This window comes from Danio rerio, chromosome 5 (genome assembly GCF_049306965.1).
Source record: "Danio rerio strain Tuebingen ecotype United States chromosome 5, GRCz12tu, whole genome shotgun sequence".
Classification (NCBI taxonomy): domain Eukaryota; kingdom Metazoa; phylum Chordata; class Actinopteri; order Cypriniformes; family Danionidae; genus Danio; species Danio rerio.
The window spans coordinates 26,101,912-26,122,834 of record NC_133180.1 but is presented as its reverse complement, the minus strand read 5'-3'; the positions used below and the strand labels follow the sequence as shown (position 1 = coordinate 26,122,834).

General features: G+C 36.0%; 1 long non-coding RNA gene across 5 annotated transcripts in view; it reads left to right on the top strand.

Annotated features, from left to right (window-relative positions):
• Nucleotides 1-3,255: 3,255 nt before the first annotated feature.
• Nucleotides 3,256-20,923, top strand: part of LOC141385815 (uncharacterized) — a 93,122-nt gene continuing 75,454 nt past the window's right edge. For 3 of the 5 annotated variants that reach the window (XR_012406864.1, XR_012406865.1, XR_012406863.1), the window contains exons 1-2: nucleotides 3,256-3,352; nucleotides 4,582-4,732. This is a non-coding gene — a long non-coding RNA (uncharacterized lncRNA). The remainder of the gene's footprint in view (nucleotides 3,353-4,581; nucleotides 4,733-20,923) is intronic. The other 2 variants (XR_012406867.1, XR_012406866.1) reach the window with 1 other exon arrangement.

The following is a 20,923-nucleotide window of genomic DNA, read 5'->3' as shown; positions in this document are numbered from 1 at the left end:
GTACGCTACGTGTGAATAGGATGGACTAAATTGGCTGTAGTGAATAAGTGTGTGTGTGTGTGAATGGGAGTGTGTGGGTGTTTCCCAGTATTGGGTTTTGGCTGGAAGGGCATATGCCGTAATAGTTGGTGGTTCATTCTGCGGCGGCGACCCCTGATAAATAAGAGACTAAACTAAAGCAAAATGAACGATGTTTAAAAAAGTATGTTTTTTGTTTGACAATTTGTACCAGTGATGGTGTTATAAAATTCATGACACAATGATAATGGCCTCACAGTTGTTAAGGTGTCTTATGGACACCCCTTCAAGTAAAGGTTTAAACGTATTGTATATGGAATTTGATTCAAAACCTTTTTTTCTTATGCTGCTTGATCATCTCTTCACATCTCAAGTTTAGTGGTCTAAATGTATGTTTATCACCCGTGGAAGGCGTAGTAAAAAATGCTTTATCCAATCAAAATGTTCGGTCCGAACAATATGATTGTCACACCCTTGGCTCGTTCCCGCAGTCCCAACCACCTCAGCCAATCACTAGCCACCACACACCACTCACGTGAACCATCACCTGAATATTAACAGCCTGCACCTGTGACCCCAATCGCCCACTCACCATAAAGTCTCACCTCCTCCAGTCACTCACTAGCTGGAATTAATGTCAGATGGTCTTCCTCATCAGCTCTCCTGATCTCTCTTAAGCAACCCGCTCAAGGGAATGTGTGCTGGTGTTACCAAAGAACTGAACCTACCTCTTTGAACTGTGTGTGTGAAATCCTCTCACAGCATCACCACTCACCTGCTTCATGCTTTGCTGTTGTTGCTCCTCTTGAATAAATACCTTAACGATTTAACCTCCTTTGTCTTCCTTGTGTGGCCGTGACAATGATAGGCTGTCCTACCTGCCTATCAAGATGTGTATTTGCATACAGGTGATGTCATCAGTGCGTTCCTACTATGCAGACTGACAGGATGCATGTACATTAAAGAGGCTGAAAACACCGCCACTGAAAACTGAATGCCCTTCTGCAGCAATGGTAAAATAAAAATAAAAAATGGATTTTTTATATTATTTTGTTTTTATACTTTTATACTCTTTTATTATTAAAATTTATTATTAATACAATCAATATATTAAAATTGAGAAATATTATTCAAATTATAGATGGTGCAGTGGCTCAATGGTTAGCATTGTCAACTCACAGCAAGGAGGTCTCTGGTTCCAGCTCGGGTTAGGTCAGTTGGCGTTTCTAGGTGGAGTTTGCATGTTCTCCCCATGCTCGTGTGGGTTTCCTCCGGATGATCCGGTTTCCCCCACAGTCCAAATACATGTGCTAAAGGTGAATTGAATAAGCTAAATTGGCCATAGTGTATGAGTGTGATAATGTGAATGTATGGGTGTTTTTCAGTACTGGTTTGTGGCTGGAAGGGCATCCGCTGTGTAAAACAAATGCTGGATAATTTGGCGGTTCATTCCACTGTGGCAACCCCTGATAAATAAGGGACTTATGAATGAATTATTTAAATTTTAATGACCTGTTTTCTGTGTTAATATTTTGAAATGTTATTTATTCATATGATGGCATAGTTGAATTTTCAGCATCATTCCTTTCGTCTCCAGTGCCACACGATCCTTCAGAAATCAGATTTGGTCCTCATGAATAATAATAATATAACCATGAATGCACTGAGGGTGGCACGGTGGCTCAGTAGTTACAGTAGCACTGTCATCTCACAGTAATAAGGTCGGTAAGTAACATGAAACAGAAAAGCAATAAAAACTGACTTATCAAGAGTAAAATTTTACAAAAAATATGTATTTAAAATCAGTATCAATTTGATTTTCAAAATATTAAGCAAACATTAATGAGAACTATTCTTAAAGGGCCCCTAGGTTACCCCTTTTTCCAGATTTGATATGTCTTTTGTGTCTCCAGAATGTGTCTGTAAAGTTTCAGCTCAAAACACCCATCAAAGTATTTATTATAGCTTTCAGTAGTTTGTATTGTATAGCTTTAAAGGGCCATGAAACCCCCTCGTTTCAGCAGGGTGTTTTCACACCTCTACTTTGGAAAAAGACAGAAAAGTGGGCGTGTCCAGCTCTGTTAAGGGGGGAGTGTCGGAGGAAGAAAAGTGGGATGGTGTGGGAGTGTCAATTTGGGCACGCGCGAGTTTCAGAATCAAAATATACACACACACACACACACATATACAGGAGAAAGTGATGGTGTTTAACCTACATGGACATCTGTAGTTGAATTATTTGCCAAATTATTAAATGGTGGACTTTAACTGCTGTTTGGCTCTTTCATTCAGAAAGTTCATTCATGTCCCTCGCGACAAACGAGATATTTGATTCGAGGAACATGCAATGTTTGATACCGCACGACCACTGAGAGAAAAAAAACCTCTGCATTTCCAGGAAACTTAGATGCACACGGCAGGTAGCGTCAGAAAGCCGCTCGTGTTATTCTGATCACTAAGAAGTGAAAACCCTACACGAGGTTAAAGTTTGGTTGTAGTGCTAAAATGTTTACACTCGGTGCAATGGTTAACTTAGTTCGATACGAACAAACTGAATAAACAAAGAGCGCTGGTAGCTTACTTACCAAATCTGTAGAGACAGGACAATCGCCAGCAACTATAGCCGCGTCTTTATGAAGAAAAGACTACAAGCTAATCTGGATCTCAGCGTTTGCAGATGAGAACAGCTCTCCGGTAAACAATGTTCCTCCTTAGACACGCAAGTTATTGTTGTCGAGCGTCGCGTACACTGTTAATCCACACGTGAGTCTGAGCTCTCACAGAGAGAAAATGAAAACGAAACGTAACTGCAGCAAACTATAAAAGCAACACTTCACGCTTGTTTTGCCAACACAACGTGGCGTCACAAGTTGCACAATAGAGCACGCTGATTGGTTTGAACCAAGCCTTACTCATGCATTAATGCATCACACTGTAAGACGTAATAAGACTCACTCTGGCACAGACGCCCAGTCTGCACGCTGGAATACAACGCTATTATGTCATGACCGTGACGCAGCTTCAAAAATTTGCTTCAAACCGGAAGTACGAATTTGCTTGAAATAACGCAAAAACAACCAATTTACACTTTTTAGTAAAATATAGGTGTCCTAATAGTGTTTTTAACATATACGACTGTCAACAGCTCAAAAAATGTGTTTTGGTGTTTCGTGACCCTTTAAACAGCTTGTTGCTGTTTTTGTGTACTGGGCCTTTAAGGCTAGACCCCCCCCCCCACCCCTGTTCCCACGTGCCTGTCAGCGTGCCTCAATCTCGCAAGACAACAGACAGACGCGAAGGAAGATCTCATGTAACGTTTGTAAGAAATACTACAGTAAGAACTTTATTGCATTTGTTGTGTAGTTGCAATGAAGAGTCACACACAATGTCATTACAAAGTTCATGCACACACACACACACACACACACACACACACACAGAAAGCGCGCGTTTTTAGATTTGCACTCTTTTTGCACGCTAATGTGACAGGATACAGGTTATCCACTGCTGTATGGATATTCTGTTATGTTAATGTACAAAATAAACCAGGTTTAACGTCAACAAGCCGGGATTGAAGCGTCTTCTTTTATAATTGTTCTGACACGCGACTGTGGTGAGGTAAATCTGAAGTAAATCGCTGTAATAATTCATTACAAACATGCACTGTTTTAAAACATTTTAAACTTAAAACATTTAATTTTTAAAAACATTTTAATGTCTCAAAACTGCTCCAATTGGTCCATCGTTTTTTATATTGTTAAATTGAAAAAAAAAAAAAATAAGGACTGGGCGTGTTTATATCACCCCAATATGACGGTGTATACTCTATACCTACACACATGTCTGTGTAGGTGCTCTTTAATACTTGAGCACCAAAAATAACAGAGACCCAAATAAATGTATTGGCATGATTTCTGACACATCTTGTGACACTGTAAGCAATACAGAAAATTGCATAAATTATATTTAATAAAATATAAACAAATGTATTTATTTGTTACATTTTTTAAAATACAGAACCAAACTGAAAATGTATTGTTTTTAATCAAATCATTTATTTATTTATTTTCTAAATTCTCCTATAAGTTGTCTATATGTGTACACAACCATCACCTTAGTGATTTCACCCCTTAACACATTTTTCTGTGATCTGTCTGAAGGTGTCACACTTTACGCCACATTGTAACAACCCCTATTCTCTCCTTTTCTCATACGTCTCCTTCAAAACAATGTCAAACCTCTAGAATTGGAACAGAAGGTTTAGGTGTAAGTCTGGGTGTGTGTTGTGAATTATGAGTGCATTAGAGATACAGTATGACTGGCAGCCTTTTTTAATGAAACATCTGTGCTCATAATTCTGCTGATTGAATGCTCTATCATCATCTGGCCCTTCAGTATTATTTAACACAACTATTCAAACACATCTAGTCACCCTTTAACACTCAATCAAGGCTTTGCTACAGTATTTGGGAATATTCCATCTGTTTTAACATGAAATGTGAAAGTTATAAATTGGAGAGATGATTTATTTGTGATGACGTTGGATTATTGATCTGTTTATAGGTGGATTGTTTCACTGACTGACCGTCTCTTGTCATCTGAGAGCAGAGATGGACAGATGGTTGTCATTGTGTGAACGCCGCTTTGCACATTCTCATAATGGCAGGATTGAAACGTACGAAACATATGCACTGCCCAACAGGATGCAGCCACTGTAAGTAATGGCCATACATCTGAACCCCCAACACTTACACATACACACGTGTGAGGAGAGCATGCACACTTAATGTACACATGCTCAACGAATTACACAGCCTCCTGAGACAAGAGGACTTGTGTGGATTCACATTTGGTGGATGACATTTTTTAGCTCAACATTAATAGTGCAAACGGATAAGGCAAGAAACTGCAGGTGAAAAATAAAAAATAAAAAAACTAACAGTGATCACCATATTTCACCAGCTGACAGATTACATTAGGAATTAAAAAAAATTTAATACAAGCTTCTTAAAATGCTATGCTTAAATATGCAAATGAGATATTAAGTCAGGAACCATGTACTAATTTGCATACATTTCTAACAAAAAAAATCTGAACACCGAATGATGTCAGGTTTCTTTTTGTGTAAAATTTCGGCATTAATCAAAAGCAGATGGGTTAAAATAACAGATTCTCCTTTTATGCCAAAAGCTAAGTAATTTCCTATTTACAATATTTGAAAACTCAATTTTTGATCAGTAATATGATTTGCTCTTATTTTGTAACTTTTTTTTTAGAGGGAACTTACAAAATCAACTTTTGGATGCTTTAGGATAGAAATGTGTGTCGGAATATTGTGTACTGCCATATTAGACTGGTATAAACATACAAAGTCCCTTTAAGGCACTCAACGGACATCTCTGAATTGCCTCTCAGGCAGTATGCTCGGGCATTCTGTCTGAATGGGGAAACATCGAAATTTAAAAAAAAAACTGCTTGTCAATCTTACGATTACATTATTTAAAATCACCAATAATATTAATCAAAAACTGTCTCATAAGTTTCTTTTCTAAACGTTTGAATCAAACAATTTTTTTTTCAGGTTGCTCGAGCTAATGCACACACTGCAAAAATACTTTTCTTACTTTGATTTTTTTTGTCTTGTTTCTAGACTAAATATCTAAGACTTCTTATATCAAGAAACATTTTCTAGGCAAACAAAACATAATGTCTTGTTTTCAGAAATAATAATATGACTAAGTGAGTTTTTTCTTAAAACAAGTAAAATAATGTGCAATTGTTGTAAGCAAAATACTCCTGTTTTTCCTTTTGACATTTGACTACTTTTCTTACCTCATTGGCAGATTATTTGCTTGTTTTAAGGAAAACTCATTGTGGCATATTATTTCTTAAAACAAACTATAGGATTTGCTTATCTAGAGAAATCTTCTTTAAGAAGAATTTAGAATTTAAGATTTAAGAATTGTCAGACATTTGGACAAGAACCAAGACAAAAAATCTAAGTAAGAAAAGCATTTTTTGTAGTGCACTCGAAAGAAATCCTGACACCAACCTCATTTATGGCAGTGTTATACATTAATATCCTCTGGATAATGATTATCAGCTCTGCTCTTCTGAAGTAATTCACAACTTGGTCTTGATGGTGAATCTCCTCTGAAAATGACCAACTCTTTGTTAACAAGTTTGTGGCCGTCCGAGTAGTTCCTCTCATGTGATGTGTGTTTGACAGGACAGTCTGCACCTCCATTTCATTTATTTAAAAGTACAGATTTGACGCTTTATGTGGATATATTTCTTATTTCTGTAAAGCAAGTGTTCGCTGAGATTACTGTGTTTGTTGATCACAAAACTTGCTGTAAAAATACACGTCAAGTCCGAGCTTCTTCACCAAAGAAACATCAGTCTATAGCGATTGATGATTGGCTCCTGTACTAGTAGGTGGGGCTTCATTTGCCATGACCGTTAGACTTTTCCCCATTTTTTAGCATTTTTTAGGCCATTCGTACCCTAACCTAACAGTGCGGTTTTCGCCACCCACTGTTATTGATTGACACATCTACTGTATGTCTCTGTATTAACACTATTATCATGTCCACAAAACTGTATTTGCAAAGAAACTTGGATAAGCTGTATTACAACTACACTGTAATACCCCCAAAATTTGAGGAAACCGATTACAACAAACCAAAACTAATGCTAACGAGAACTGTGAACTTACACCATCTAAGTAAATGAAACAATTTAACACAGTAAAACCCAATAAATGAAAACCAACTGAGTACTGTAAAACCCAAAATGTTAAGGAAACGCAAACTGTTTGAGGAAACAGATTGCTACAAAGCATTTGAGTTAAAAATCGAATCTATATGAGTACTGTGAACTTACTACATTTAAGTTGAAGTAATGAGCTATTTAATTAACGCTTCACCTTCAACACAGGATATACTGTAGGTCTTTTTACTTGTATAGTGGGTACCCATGTAACATTTACTGCTATAGATGTAGTAGCACAATATGTTAAACATGCTTGTGTGTAGGTGTATGTCAATAACACACATCAAACTTTGTAACAGTATTTGTGTGTGGCTCATTTATAGTTGCAGAAAGGCTGAATAATAAACTCAGTGTCTGAGTTGCTGTCCATAGTTTTATCTATGATCTGACACTGGGTACCTTTCTGAAGCAGACATGCCAGTGTTTGGGGGAGAAAAAGCTCATTTGCATTTAAAGAAACTGGTGCAAAACTGCCAAAATTCCCTCTGACCCCAAATGTACATTTTTAACAGGGTATAATAAATGATCTGACAGGCATTTTGAACTGAAACTTAACAGACACATTCTGGAGAGACCAAAGACATATTTTAAAAAGCGTCATAATCAGAGCCTTTTGAAGGTGATTTTTTGTTTCAATATTTAGATTTTCCTGAACGCTCAGACTCAGACTGCCATATTTTGTAGTTCCTCTGAAAGATCCACCCTCAAGAGGCTCTGATTGGTCAGCTAACATAATGTGCTGTGATTCACGGATTGGCTGCATGTTTGATTGCGCTGTGTAGCTGTTAGCAGTAACAGTTTGTGCCTGAATGAAACAGAAAAGGATGACACAGCTGAACCTCACGCCTGCTCTATAAAATAAATTCTGACAAGTGTCTTTCACATATTTTCAGAATAAGCATGTGTAAGTAATATGAAACGTTCACATATCTTTTGCGAGTTTGTTATTTGAGATGTAAAATGCACGGAAAGCGGCAACATAGAGAGACACTGAAAGCGGCTACATAGAAAGACACAGAAAGCGGCCACACAGAGAGACACCGCAGCGCTGGTGAAGACTGTGGGTGTTTACAGTGGTTTGACAGATAAATATGAATTTGTAGCTAGAAAGTTAGCTGTGCCAAACAGCATTTCCCCTTGTTTACAATATTGTTTACGTCCTCACTACAACACACCGCTAGAAAGTGTACACGTAATAGATCAATTTTAACAAATGAAAATACTTACAGGTTGTGGTTCACAATCCACAGCTTTGTCGATTGGAGGAGTTTTTAGCTGAATCCAGCAATGAACAAGGAGAGATTTTGGAATTTCTCCTTTGTCAAATGTTAGCTATATATATATATATATATATATATATATATATATATATATATATATATATATAGATATTTTTTTATTTTTTTAATATAATATAATTTATTTTAGATAATAAAATAACAGATAATAAAAAAAGCACTTTGTAAGCACTTCTCTCTTTATGTCGTGTCCTTTGGAACCCCAAATACAGAAACAGAAGAAGCTCTGTGGAAATAGCAGCGTTTGGACGGCATTTTAGCTTTCTCTGCTGTAACATTACAGCACCTCTGGCCACACCCCATTGCTGCGCGTGATAAATGCACGTAAGCTGAAGTGTTTGTGATCTCACTAACCCAAATGTATTTTTTGTAGTCCGCAAACTTCATTTGTTGTAGGCTTTGCTAAGCTAACTTTGTAAAAGCCGATGCCTCCCTTTGCATTGAACATTGAGCATATTACATTCAGAGATGTTGTTTATGTTCACACAGCTACATTACACATCCACTAAAGTTTAGAATATGGTATAGTGGACCGCCCCTTTACATGTTATATACAATCAGGCAAAATTATGTTTGAACAAATCCCTCATTTAAATAGATTAGAAAATAGATATTAATAAAACTGTTAAATTTGGTTTATGTATGTGCTGCTAAAGTGGAGATTTATGGCTCATTGCAGGAAAAAAACTGCCTTTAAAATATGTATTGTAATTGATATCTAAAGTGACAAATAAATAAATTGTGAAAAAAGAAGAAGTAAAAAGCAATGTTTTTTGCAGTGTCTTGCTCACTGACAGCCTTGATCTGCACATCTCAGTTTCTGAGCTGATGTAGAGCTCAAACATTTGTAGACGCAGATGATGAAAGCTGCAGCTTTTATTTCAGGCACATTTGTTATCGTTCAGTCTGATACTGAAACTGATTTTCTCCTGCAGTACCTTGAGCTATTGTTCTTGATGGCATTAAAGTTTCCTTCATCAGATATTTATGAAGCCTATAGTGCATCAGTTAAATGCTCCCCTAGGATTACAACATCTACTCACATGTAAATGAAGAAGCAGGTTATATGTCAGAATCTGATATCTTTTATAGTTCTGCCAATGAACGCACGTGAACTTCAGCTGTGCAACAGTTTAACTGATGCAACTATTTGGCAGCATTGTAATATTATAGATTGTAAACGTATTTGTGGTCCAGCAATTCAATGTTTATTATAGGTAAGTAAAATTTTGTGGAGTAACTTTCTAGAAGTAGAGATGCTTTTAACTTACAGTTCTCACTAGTTAATTTGTTTTCAAAGCAGTTGAAAAAGCTGCTTGATATTTTTATATATGAAAAATATGTCATCAAAAACTGCGGCACAGTGCCTCGGCGGTTAGCACTGTCGCCTTGCAGCAAAAATGTTGCTGGTCCAAGCCCCAGCTAAGTCAGTTGGTGTTTCTGTTTTTAGTTTGCATGTTCTCCCCGTATTCATGTGGGTTTCCTCCAGGTGCTCCAGTTTCCCCCACAGTCCAATGACATGCAGGTACAGGTGAATTGAATAAACTAAATTGGCCTAAATGTATGTGTGTGAATGCAAGAGTGTATGGTTGTTTCCCAATACTGGTTTGCGGCTGGAAGGGCATTCGCTGTGTAAAACATAGGCTGGATAAGTTGCCAGTTCATTTTGCTGTGGCAACCCTTTAAAAAATAAAGAGACAAAGCCGAATGAATGAATGTCATCAAATAGTCCAATGTGCCCTCTTTTAGTCTCTCACTGTGTAAACATGAATCATTATAGTGAATTTTGTTTCAGATGTTTCAAGCTCCTGTAAATACACCAGTACAAAAAGTCATGGATTAAAAGCACTGCGTGGCATTTAATAATACATTTTTTTGTTATTTTGTTAAGTGCTGCTGTTTTTAGTAAGTTTTAAGCTATTATGTTGTCTTAAGAAGTATTGTGGTTTTTATGTTTAGCGTAGACTCGCTAGCTGTATAAGTTATGTGCACTTTTTAATGTGTATGTTTGGGTGGCTACATCAAATGAAATGTATGAATGTGATTTTTACATAAAAAGTATGTTAAATTCAAATAAAAAAAGTTTGTGAATGCAAAATTATTAGGTATGGGTGAATGGATTAATCTCAATTCAGTCTAACAGATATAATTACATAAAATGTTGTCATACTGAATTGTTTTTTAATGTCCATGGGTTGTAAATCAGATAAAAAAAATGCGCAGGGTATGTTCAGATGTATGGAGATTTAAATTACTTTTATTTTTCATCACTTTTTATAGCAACCATGTACATTTCTGCATTTAACTCCTCAACCATACATAACAGTGTATTGTTTGGATGCCATTGAAAGGATAGGTAACCTAAAAATGAACTAATTCCCCACCATTTACTCCCACTCAAGTGATTCAAAACCTTTCCAAATTTCTGTCTTCTGTTGAGCACGATCAAGATATTATGACGAATGTAAAAATATAGTGGAAGTCAATGACTGCTTCTGACGTTCTTCAAAGTGAAGTTTATTATAAACTAATTTCTAGAGGATCATGCTCTAGATTGCTTGTGCTTATGATTTATGCTTATGATTGATCATGGCTGGTCCTGCATTAGCAAATTCATGACTCACCAATCAGATGATTCCTAAGTCACTATAAATAATCTAAGTTCTCCATACTACAGCCATCTTCGTTTTGAAGAATCCCCCCTTCCACCCCTACTCTCCTCCTTTCTTAGATGGGTGGCAAGATGGGGCAGTGGTTACCACTGTTGCCTCACAGCAAGAACGTCACTGGTTCTAGTTTATGTCAAGTCAGTCAACGTTTTTGTGTGGAGTTTACATGTTCCCATGCTCACATGGTTTTCAACCGGGTCCCCTGGTTTCCTCCCACCCACCAAAAACATGCAACTTAAGTTAATTGACTAATCCAAATCGGCACCATACACGTGCTGCTAAGTAGTTATAGCAATCCCTATTTGTTCAATAGCTGCAACAGCAGGGGAGTTTTGAGATCTCAAACTCCCCGCTTACCCTGCAACGGGAGGGAGCCCTGGGCTCGAGGATCTGATGAGCTCAAAGCTCTCTCCTGGGACAGCATAGCAAGCACACTTTATAATCAATCAGCAGCTATGTGTGAACTCTTCAAATACCTTAATTTGTGTTCAACAGGAAAAAGAAACTTAAATGATTCAAATAAGTGGAGGACGAGGAGGTAAATGATGACAGAATTTTAAATTTTTAATGAGCTTTCCCTTTTTGTAACAACCCTAAAATAAGAACATATTTTAGGGTGTTGCATGATTTTGGTTTGGATGTGGTTTAACTTGCACAAATTAATCCTAAAGAAAGTCTTATTTGTTTTTTTTTTTGGCTAGAAAAAAAGCAGTTTTTCATTTTTTTTAAACTATTTTAAGGTCAATATTATTAGCCCCTTTAAGCTATATATTATTTCAATAGTCTACAGAATAAACCATCATTATACAAATGCCTAATTACCCTAACCTGCCTAGTTAACCTAATTAACCTGGTAAAGCCTTTAAATGTCACTTTAAGCTGTATAGAAGTGTCTTGAAAAATATCTAGTCAAATATTATTTACTGTCATCATGGCAAGACAAAATAAATCAGTTATTAGAAATTAGTTATTTAAACTATTATGTTTAGAAATGTGTTGAAAAAAATCTTCTCTTTGTTAAACAGAAATTGGGGGAAAAAACACTACAGGGGGGCTAATAATTCTGACTTCAACTGTATTAGCCTGAGCTCATGAGGAAACTAAACTATTTTGCACTTTGTCAGTTTAGTGGCTAATTCGTATGAATTCATACAAGTTCAGTCATATGAAAATGTACAAATTTTAAAAGGAGGGGTGGCACCCCACCCAACCCCGCCCCTAAACCCAACCGCCATTGGGCAATAAACAAATTATATTAAATTGTACAAATGAGATCGTACAAATTGATATGAAAGCCACTAAATTAAAAAGTTGTGAATTGCCATGAGATAGGGTTGGACATAATCTAATAAAGTAAATAGAATATCAAAAATGGGAGAGTATTTTCTTTTAATTCTGCATGGCACAAATTATGTTGTTATAAGTCGTTAAAGTCAGTAATATACACTGTCAATAATGACAAAATTGTTTGCAGTTACAGAGACAGATTCATTTTTCACTCACTGTCGGCAGTTGTAAAGTTGATCCTAGGATCCTGCATATGTGTGAATGTGTTCAATAGGCTGATGCAGAATTCATGAGAAAGCATGTCTACGTATCAACACGTGTGCACTTTAACGTCGTCCAACATGAGGCCTTTACCGCCCTCTCTCTCTCTCTCTCTCTCTCTTTCTCTCTCTCTCTCTCTTTCTCTCTCTATGTGCTTCTATGCCGAGCGCCTAACTGTAGCTGACAGGCAGCAGCTCATTAGAGAAGACGCTCATTTTGTTCCTCTGTCCGGGACTCTGCTGAGGGGAGGGGGGGCGGCTGGGACCGGCTGCCCCAAACAATGCTGCTGTTTGTCCACCACAGGACAGCCTTACATCCATAGCTCAGGATTGGGTCTGGGTGCAGGGGGGGATGTGATGGGGGAGTGATAGTGTGTGTTTAGGGGGGCTGTTCTGTACTCTCCTGCACAAAGATATAATTAATGAAATGGGCAAATGGTACGAAAAATTGGCTCTTGAACATTCGGTGCTTTGCTGATGTTACTATAGAAACGTTTTTGTGTGTGGCCGCGTGCATGAGACGTTAGAGACGGATGAGTGACTGGGTTTTTTTTTTTTAAGTATTTGTCTTTTACAGAGACAGATAACTCTGGGTTAGTCTGTGGAGAACTCAGAGGGAAAGAGGGATGCAAAACATCTTTATTTTGATCTTTTCTGCTTTAAATACTGGGTTGTCAGAGTTAGTTAAAAATTGTATAGGTCATACTATCATTAAATGTGCAAAAATATTATAGATTTTATTTTCATTTCAAATTAGTGTTGATGTACTGCAGGATATAGAAAGCAGAAGATCATTTCAGAGCTTGTTTATTCAATAATTCATTATTTTTACTACACCTTATATATGGAGCTAATAATATGCCAAAACAATGAATTTGAATTGTGTTCACTTAAATTATTGACAATTGTAATTTAATAAATCTAAATTTTTTATATGCCATTAAAACTGTTTTGAATTTGAATTTCTTCATTTGAATTTGAATTTCATAACTTGAATATTGAACATCTAAAATGTAAGACAACTGAATTTTTCAAGGCTGAATATTTAGACATATATATATTTTTTTACTTTTTGTGTTCTGATTTCATAGACTGCAGATGGATATCTAAAATACATATTTAATTTTACATTAGGCTATATGTAGATTAAAAAAAAAATTTGGCATATTATTACCTCCATATTTATACATTTTAAAATGTATTGTTTGTTCATTCATTTGAAATTAAAAAATTAAATGAACCATTAAATAATTAAATAAAATACATTAAATAAAATAATTCTAAATTAGGAGTTTATTAACTTCTTTTTTTCTTCATCTTTTTTGGTTTATTATTTAATATTAATAATAATAATAATAATAATAATAATAATAATAATAATAATAATAATAATAATAATAATAATAAATTTAAGCAGCATTCTGCTGGAAAGTGATAAACAGTCAATACCAGTGATTTACACTGTAAAAAAAATTAATGAAGTACAGAAAAAAAAACTGAATTCTTATTTCCTTTCACTTTTTATCGTTCACTCAACTTTTGAAAACATCAGACGCACTTACCACAATTTATTTGTCAGTAATACAAAAAAACATTTAGTTGGGTTAACGTAAGATTATTTTTTTGTTTTCTGGAGAGGTGAACTACTCTGTGACAAAACAACTAAAAAGTTTTGTTTGCAGAATTGGAATTCCTAAAGTTGAGTGAACAAAAAATCTATAATCCTTATTCCCTTTTGTTTTTTCTCATGTACTCAACATTTTTTATTTTACCTTTAATTGATGGAACAGTAGAGAGTATAGACAGTAAAGCATGTAGAGAGGAGAGAGGGGAAGGATCAGCATAGGACCTCCAGGCGGGAACTCGAGTCGACGTGAACCATGGAGTGCCATGTGTTGACACACTAACCACTACACCATTGGTACCGATGTGTACTTACCTTTTGAAAACATCAGTTGCGCTGAGCTAAAATGTCTGAAGTTGAGTGAACAAAAAACTCTTTGGTACTAAGAAATAATACATTATCAAAACAAACACAAGGCATGCTTTACATCTGAAGTATTACAAAGCATTTTCTTGGTTTGTCCTGCCATGTTTTGATCTTTGTCTTGTTTACCCTTATTGTTGTTGTACCTTCTGTCCTGTTTCTAATTCTGTCTAATAAAGGTTTTGTTACAATTTTTTCAATTGAACTTGTTTGTTTGTTCTGATAATGTTTTATTTCTTAGTACCAATTTCCAAAAGAGTTTTTTTGTTCTCTCAACTTCATTTTAGGTCCGTGCAATTGATGTTTTCAAAACTTGAGTAAAAAAGAAAAAGCCAAAGGAAATAAGGATTAGGATTTTATTAGTTATTTATTTTTTGTTCTGGCTGAACTTTTTTTTTCTGGAGAAAGTCTTATTTGTTTTATTTTGGCTAGAATAAAAGCCATTTTAAGGTCAAAATTATTAGCCCCTTTAAGCCATATCTTTTCGTAAAGTCTACAAAACAATCCATCGTTATACAATAACTTGCCTAATTATTCTAACCTGCCTAGTTAACCTAATTAACCTAATTAAGCCTTTAAGCTGTATAGAAGTGTCTTGAAAAATATCTAATTAAATATGTAGACTGTCATCTTGGCAAAGATAAAATAAATCACTTATTAGAGATGAGTTATGAAAATTATTATGTTTAGAAATGTGTTGAAACAAATTGTCTCTCCTTTAAACAGAAATTGGGGGAAAAAATAAACAGGGGGGCTAATAATACTGACTTCAACTGTTGTAACATGCAGCCTATGCTAATCGTATTTAAGCCAATGCTAGTCTTATTTAAATTTTCATACACACACACACACACACACACACACACACGCACACACACACACACGCACACACACACACACACACACACACACACACACACACACACACACACACACACACACACACACACACACACACACACACACGATAGTTCTCATTCACACACACACACAAATGTGTTTTTTTATTACCGAAAATGCTTAATATGTGGAGCTGAGAGCTCCGCATTGTGTTCTCGATGTCCCTGAAAGGCTCTTTGCCCTGCGATTAGCAATGATTATAGCCTCTTCACCTCCTATTGCTAGCACACTGAAGATTTTAATTTGTAGTTTAATTAATTTTAATGACATAACACCGGCTCAAAGCACACATCAAGAAATGGATTGAACTGTACAAGAAAACAAAAACATCACGAGTTGGTTCTTCAGGGTTTAATGCCACTCTGTGTCTCTACACATCTTAAATGAATCAGATAATGTTCATTTATATGTGGAGAATATTCTTCTTGTCTGATGGCTGTCGATGTGCATAAATGGGTTTTAGAGGACAGCATCAAAGAGATGTAAAGCAGGCCTTTAATTAAGTACTCTATGAGTCAACCAAGCAGCCAAAATAGAGAGAAAGAGGGAGATTTTTTTTACAATACCTGAAATGAGCTGCATTATCTAAGCTGCTGCCTGTTATTATCTTGGTTGTAGTGGAGAAACGCTCATTCTGTGACGTGTTGGTAGCAAAAGATAATCGATAGGAGATCAATTAGTGGCGATGAGAGATGGACAGATGTCAAGGACAAACCCTGAGAGCCGGTCGATTAATGAGGACGAGTTTCAGCTGGGGTCCAGAGAGGGTGTTTGTTAGTGTTGATTTATTGCGTAATAACTGCAGTCACCCTGAATGTGTGTTAGTGGAAATGTACCCTACCCTTCTTCACAGTTAAATCATTGTTTCTGCTTTATTTACAGTATGCTTATGATCTTTGTCATATTGAAAAAGATATTTACATTGGAAAGTGTCTGATGAGCGATTGTTGAGGCCTCAGTCTGGTCATTTTGAGACTTTTTTTATTGAGCATCTGGATTTGGTGAATCGAGAAATCATATTTTACTTGATCTTTTGAGATACGTTACACAGGAACACAAAACCTGTCATATTGTTTTTTAAGATGTATATATCATATGAAAGCTGACAGGATTAGGGAAAATAAAATAGGATTAGGAATAAAGATACAAATATTTTAATTCTAAAAATCTGAGAGTAAATATATATATATATATATATATATATATATATATATATATATATATATATATATATATATATATATATATATATATATATATATAGTATTAAGAAAATCACCTTTAAAATCATCCAAATTAAGTTCTTAGCAATGCACATTACTCATCAGAAATTCACTTTTAAAATATATTTATGGTAGGGAGTTTGTCTTCATGGAACATGATATTTACTACTTATTGATATTTTCTAATGATTTTAAAAATATATATTTTTGATTAAAACAATATATTGTTGGCTATTTTTATGCAACCTTTTAGACCAGAGTCCCATACTGTATTCATAGGTTATTGTATTTTAAAAGTATCCTGTACGTTTTAAGAACTTTCTGTTTTGTTCAATAGCAGCTTTTATTGAAATAAAGCAGCCAAAAATGACTTTGAAATTGGTTTTCAGCATGTTCCCTTCACTGGAGTGGGTTATCATTCTGTATTGTAACCCAGCATTTTTCTGTTATTTAAAGGATGTCTAAGGGTGTACTCACACTATGCTATCCGAACCGTGCCCAGGCCCATTTCCCGGATGGTTTGAGAAGTGTGAGTGCTCTGAATCGGGCTCAGGCGCGGTTCACTTGGCCGGCCCTGGCCCGGTTGTAAGAGGTGTGCCTGAGTGTGGTTCACTTTGGCTTAAACTAAAGACGAGACTTGACTTTTAAGGGACTGTTTCATATGTGTTTATTAATAAGTTTTGCTGTTCAATGAATGCAAACTATCATAGATTATTAAAGACATAAACCCATCGCTGCACAACAGCTGCACCTTTAGCAAACCTAATTCCTGCAGCCCGAGGACTTTATGATCATTTATGAGCGTCAAAAGTGGCTGATCTTTTCAGCAAAATATTTAACTGTGTGACACCGCATATGAAACGATATACAGAAATGTCCACTGTGCTGAACGAGAGCGCTTCTTAAACTGAACAGAGCATCATTAATGACTTAAGCGCTCTCAGGCCCAAATGCGATGTGAGCGCGGGCCGTTAGGTGAGACGGGAGAGGGGACAAGTGTGCTTCGGCCCGGTTCAAGGCAACTAGTGTGAGTACACTCTAATAGACTCACAATTGGGCCATCTGTGAAAATCTAATAGATTTTTTATAATCCAAAATAAACTAGTCATTACAGTAGGTAGACATGGAAGGAATGACTACATGTGTCAAGTGTTTGTTATCTGTCTATTTGATGACTAGTCTATTTTTGGACTATTGTTACCTTTGTTAGATGTCTATTTGATTTTGACCAACATCCCACATGTACTGTAGGTTGCTTAGACCAGACATCTATGTTTTGACATCTATTAGACATCTTTCAAACACAAAATTCCCTGATGGGATATGACAATGTTTTATACTTTAAATAATTGTAGTTAAACAACGCAAACACAAACGTGACAAAAATGCATTTTAAGCTTAGAACTTTCTTTTCATCTTCCCTTGCTTGTAGTGCTTTGGTCCAAATGTCTTCTTTCCTTTTTTACATCACCCTAACACCATGTCCACTGAGAGAGAACAATGTCAATATTACTTTAAGTTATATTGCTTATAACTTAAAAGGTAAGTTCACCCAAAAATGATGTTATTAATTTTACCCTTGGACCAAAAATTAAGATATTTTTAGATAAAATCTGAGAGCTTCCTCTTCCTTCATAGAAAGCAATGGTCCCAGCTTAGTCAAAGTCTAAAATTATAAAAAAAATAAAAAATAAAAAAATAAAAAACCCTCCTTTAATGGTTTAAGCTACGAGAATAATTTGTACACACATTTTTTTTAAAAATCTTTATTCAATAGATTCTTCTCCCCAGTGTCAGTATATTACATTCATTCATGACGTCAGATGTGCGTGATGCGTAAATGCATGCTCAATATACTGACACAAGAAACTATTAAATAAAGATATTATTTTTACTTTATGTGCACGTAAAAGTATTCTCTTTTGGATGAACTAACACTTCACAAGAAAAAAAGTCTGCACACATCCTCATGAAAATTTAAGCAGGTGCTTGATTAAATAAAACAGAATAATAAACTAACAACTAACAATTTCATCAATAGATGAAGTAATAGTTTTCTCTTTAATACAGATACCAATAGTCCAATACAATAGTAGCGTTACCTGTTTGATGGATAGTCTACAACAGACATGACCACTGCTTGAGGTTGTCTGCCCTACACTCTTTCTATCTACACTCTCTGGCCTCTTTTATTAGGTACACCTAACTAGTACCGAGTTGGACCCACTTTTGCCTTTAGAACTGCCTTAATCCTCCATGGCATAGATTCAACAAAGTACTGGAAATATTCCTCAGAGATTTTGGTCCATATTGAAATCCATGATGCAAATCTCCAGTTGCAACACACATCCCAAAGGTGCTCTATTGGATTGAGTTCTGGTGACTGTGGAGTACAGTGAGCTCATTTGCATTTTGAAGAAACCAGTCTGAGATGATTCACGCTTTATGACATGGTGCGTTATTCTGCTGGAAGTAGACATCAGAAGATGGGTAGACTGTGGTCATAACGGGATGGACATGGCTAGCAACAATACTCTTGTAGGCTGTGGTGTTGACACGATGCTAAGTTGGTACCAATGGGCCCAAAGTGTGCCAAGAAAACACCCCCCACACCATTAAACCACCACCACCACCAGCCTGAAATATTGATAAAAGACAGGATGGATCCATGCTTTCATGTTGTTGATACCAAATACTGACCCTACCATCTGAATGCTGCAGCAGAAATCGAGACTCATCAGACCAGGCAAAGCTTTTCCAATCTTCTATAGTCCAATTTTGGTGAGCCTGTGCGAATTGTAGCTTCAGTTTCCTGTCCTTAGCCGACAGGAGTGGCCCCCGCTGTGTTCCTCTGCTGCTGTAGCTTATCCGCCTCAAGGTTGGATGTGCTGTATGTTCAGAGATGCTCTTCTGCATACCTTGGTTGGAACGAGTGGTTATTTGAGTAACAGCTCAAACCAGTCTGCTCATTCTCCTCTGACCTCTGGCATCAACAAGGCATCTGCACTCAAAGAACTGCCACTCACTGAATATTTTCTCTTTTTCAAACCATTCCCTAAAGATGGTTGTGCGTAAAACTCCTAGTAGATCAGCCGTTTCTGAAATACTCAGACCAGTCTGTCTGGCACCAACATCCATGCCACATTTAAAGTCACTTAAGTCACCTTTCTTCACCATTCTGATGCTCGGTTTAAACTGCAGAAGATCATCTTGCCTCTGTCTCCATGCCTAAATGCATTGAGATGCTGCCATGTGATTGGCTGATTAGAAATGCTCGCTAACGATCAGTCGTGCAGGTGTACCCAATAAAGTGGCCAGTGATGTACATATACAGTATGTTTAATAAAGTCCAATTTAACTATTTGTGTCCCCTTTAAAAATAATGCTCTTAAGATATTTGATTCTTTTAATCTCCTTGAACTGTTAGACAAAAAGAAATCCCTTGAGGGTGTGTCCTTTTAACAACATTCTGATTTGAAAAATATAAGTAGTTTGAAACTTGTTTTCAGTAAAAGCTGTTTTCTTTGGACTAAGTTTGCAGTCCTAAAACGTACATTATGTTTTCAAGTGACCTTGTGTATATCTAAATATCAATGAAAAATTGATTTCTCAATTCATGATCCCGTAAAGTTGTGTACTTTGGCCAGAGATGAGTGTGTGTGTATATTTGTGTGTGTGTTTCACCCTCCTCTGTTCCTATCCTCTCTCTCTCAGCCCCATGAGCCAAAACAACAGGCTCCAAACAGCTTGAGCCTCTCCTTATCAGCGGAAAAAAGTGCCCCATTTTCACAGCTTTGAATCTGACATTTTTGGCACATTAAGTATTGGACATTAATAAATTAAATGTAATGAAGTGACATGAAAGCAGAACAAGTCAGATGGTACAATGCAAAAAAAAAAAAAAGTAGAAAGGAAGAAAAAACTTTCTTTAAGCTGCAATTAGCTAATACTTTTTTAAAGTCATCCGAGGGTGTTTTTCATCTTCATTTATTCAGGCATATAGTGAATAATTAAATGGCCAGAGATGTAAGGAAGAAATACAAGTGAAGTTTGTGCCAGTCAGTTGCTGTTTGTGGACATAAACCAATGATCATTTTGAATTCATTTTATTTGTCGTTTATCTTAATTGGTCAACCAGTGGGTATTTTGCAGCATTGAAATAATCATAGGCAAATTCTGAGTTGAATTATTGTTTGCTTCTTTTTTTGTTTCAAACGAAAGTGTTTATGCTGATTGTTTATTACTTTTAACCTTATTTTTTTTTACAACCTGAGCAAAGTAAATCATTCCATTAAAAAGATGAGCACGCTTTAAAAGAGCCCAGCAATGTAAAAGATATAATAAAAACATCAAATGAAAGAAATGAGTCAGAGATTTATCAGATACAGCATACAGAATAAAGCAGGGATTTTAAAGAAAGTAAATAACAAACATTTTGATTGATTGCTTGTTAGACATATTTTTTCATATTTTCTTTCTTTTAACCTAAAAGTAAACTCAATTAAAA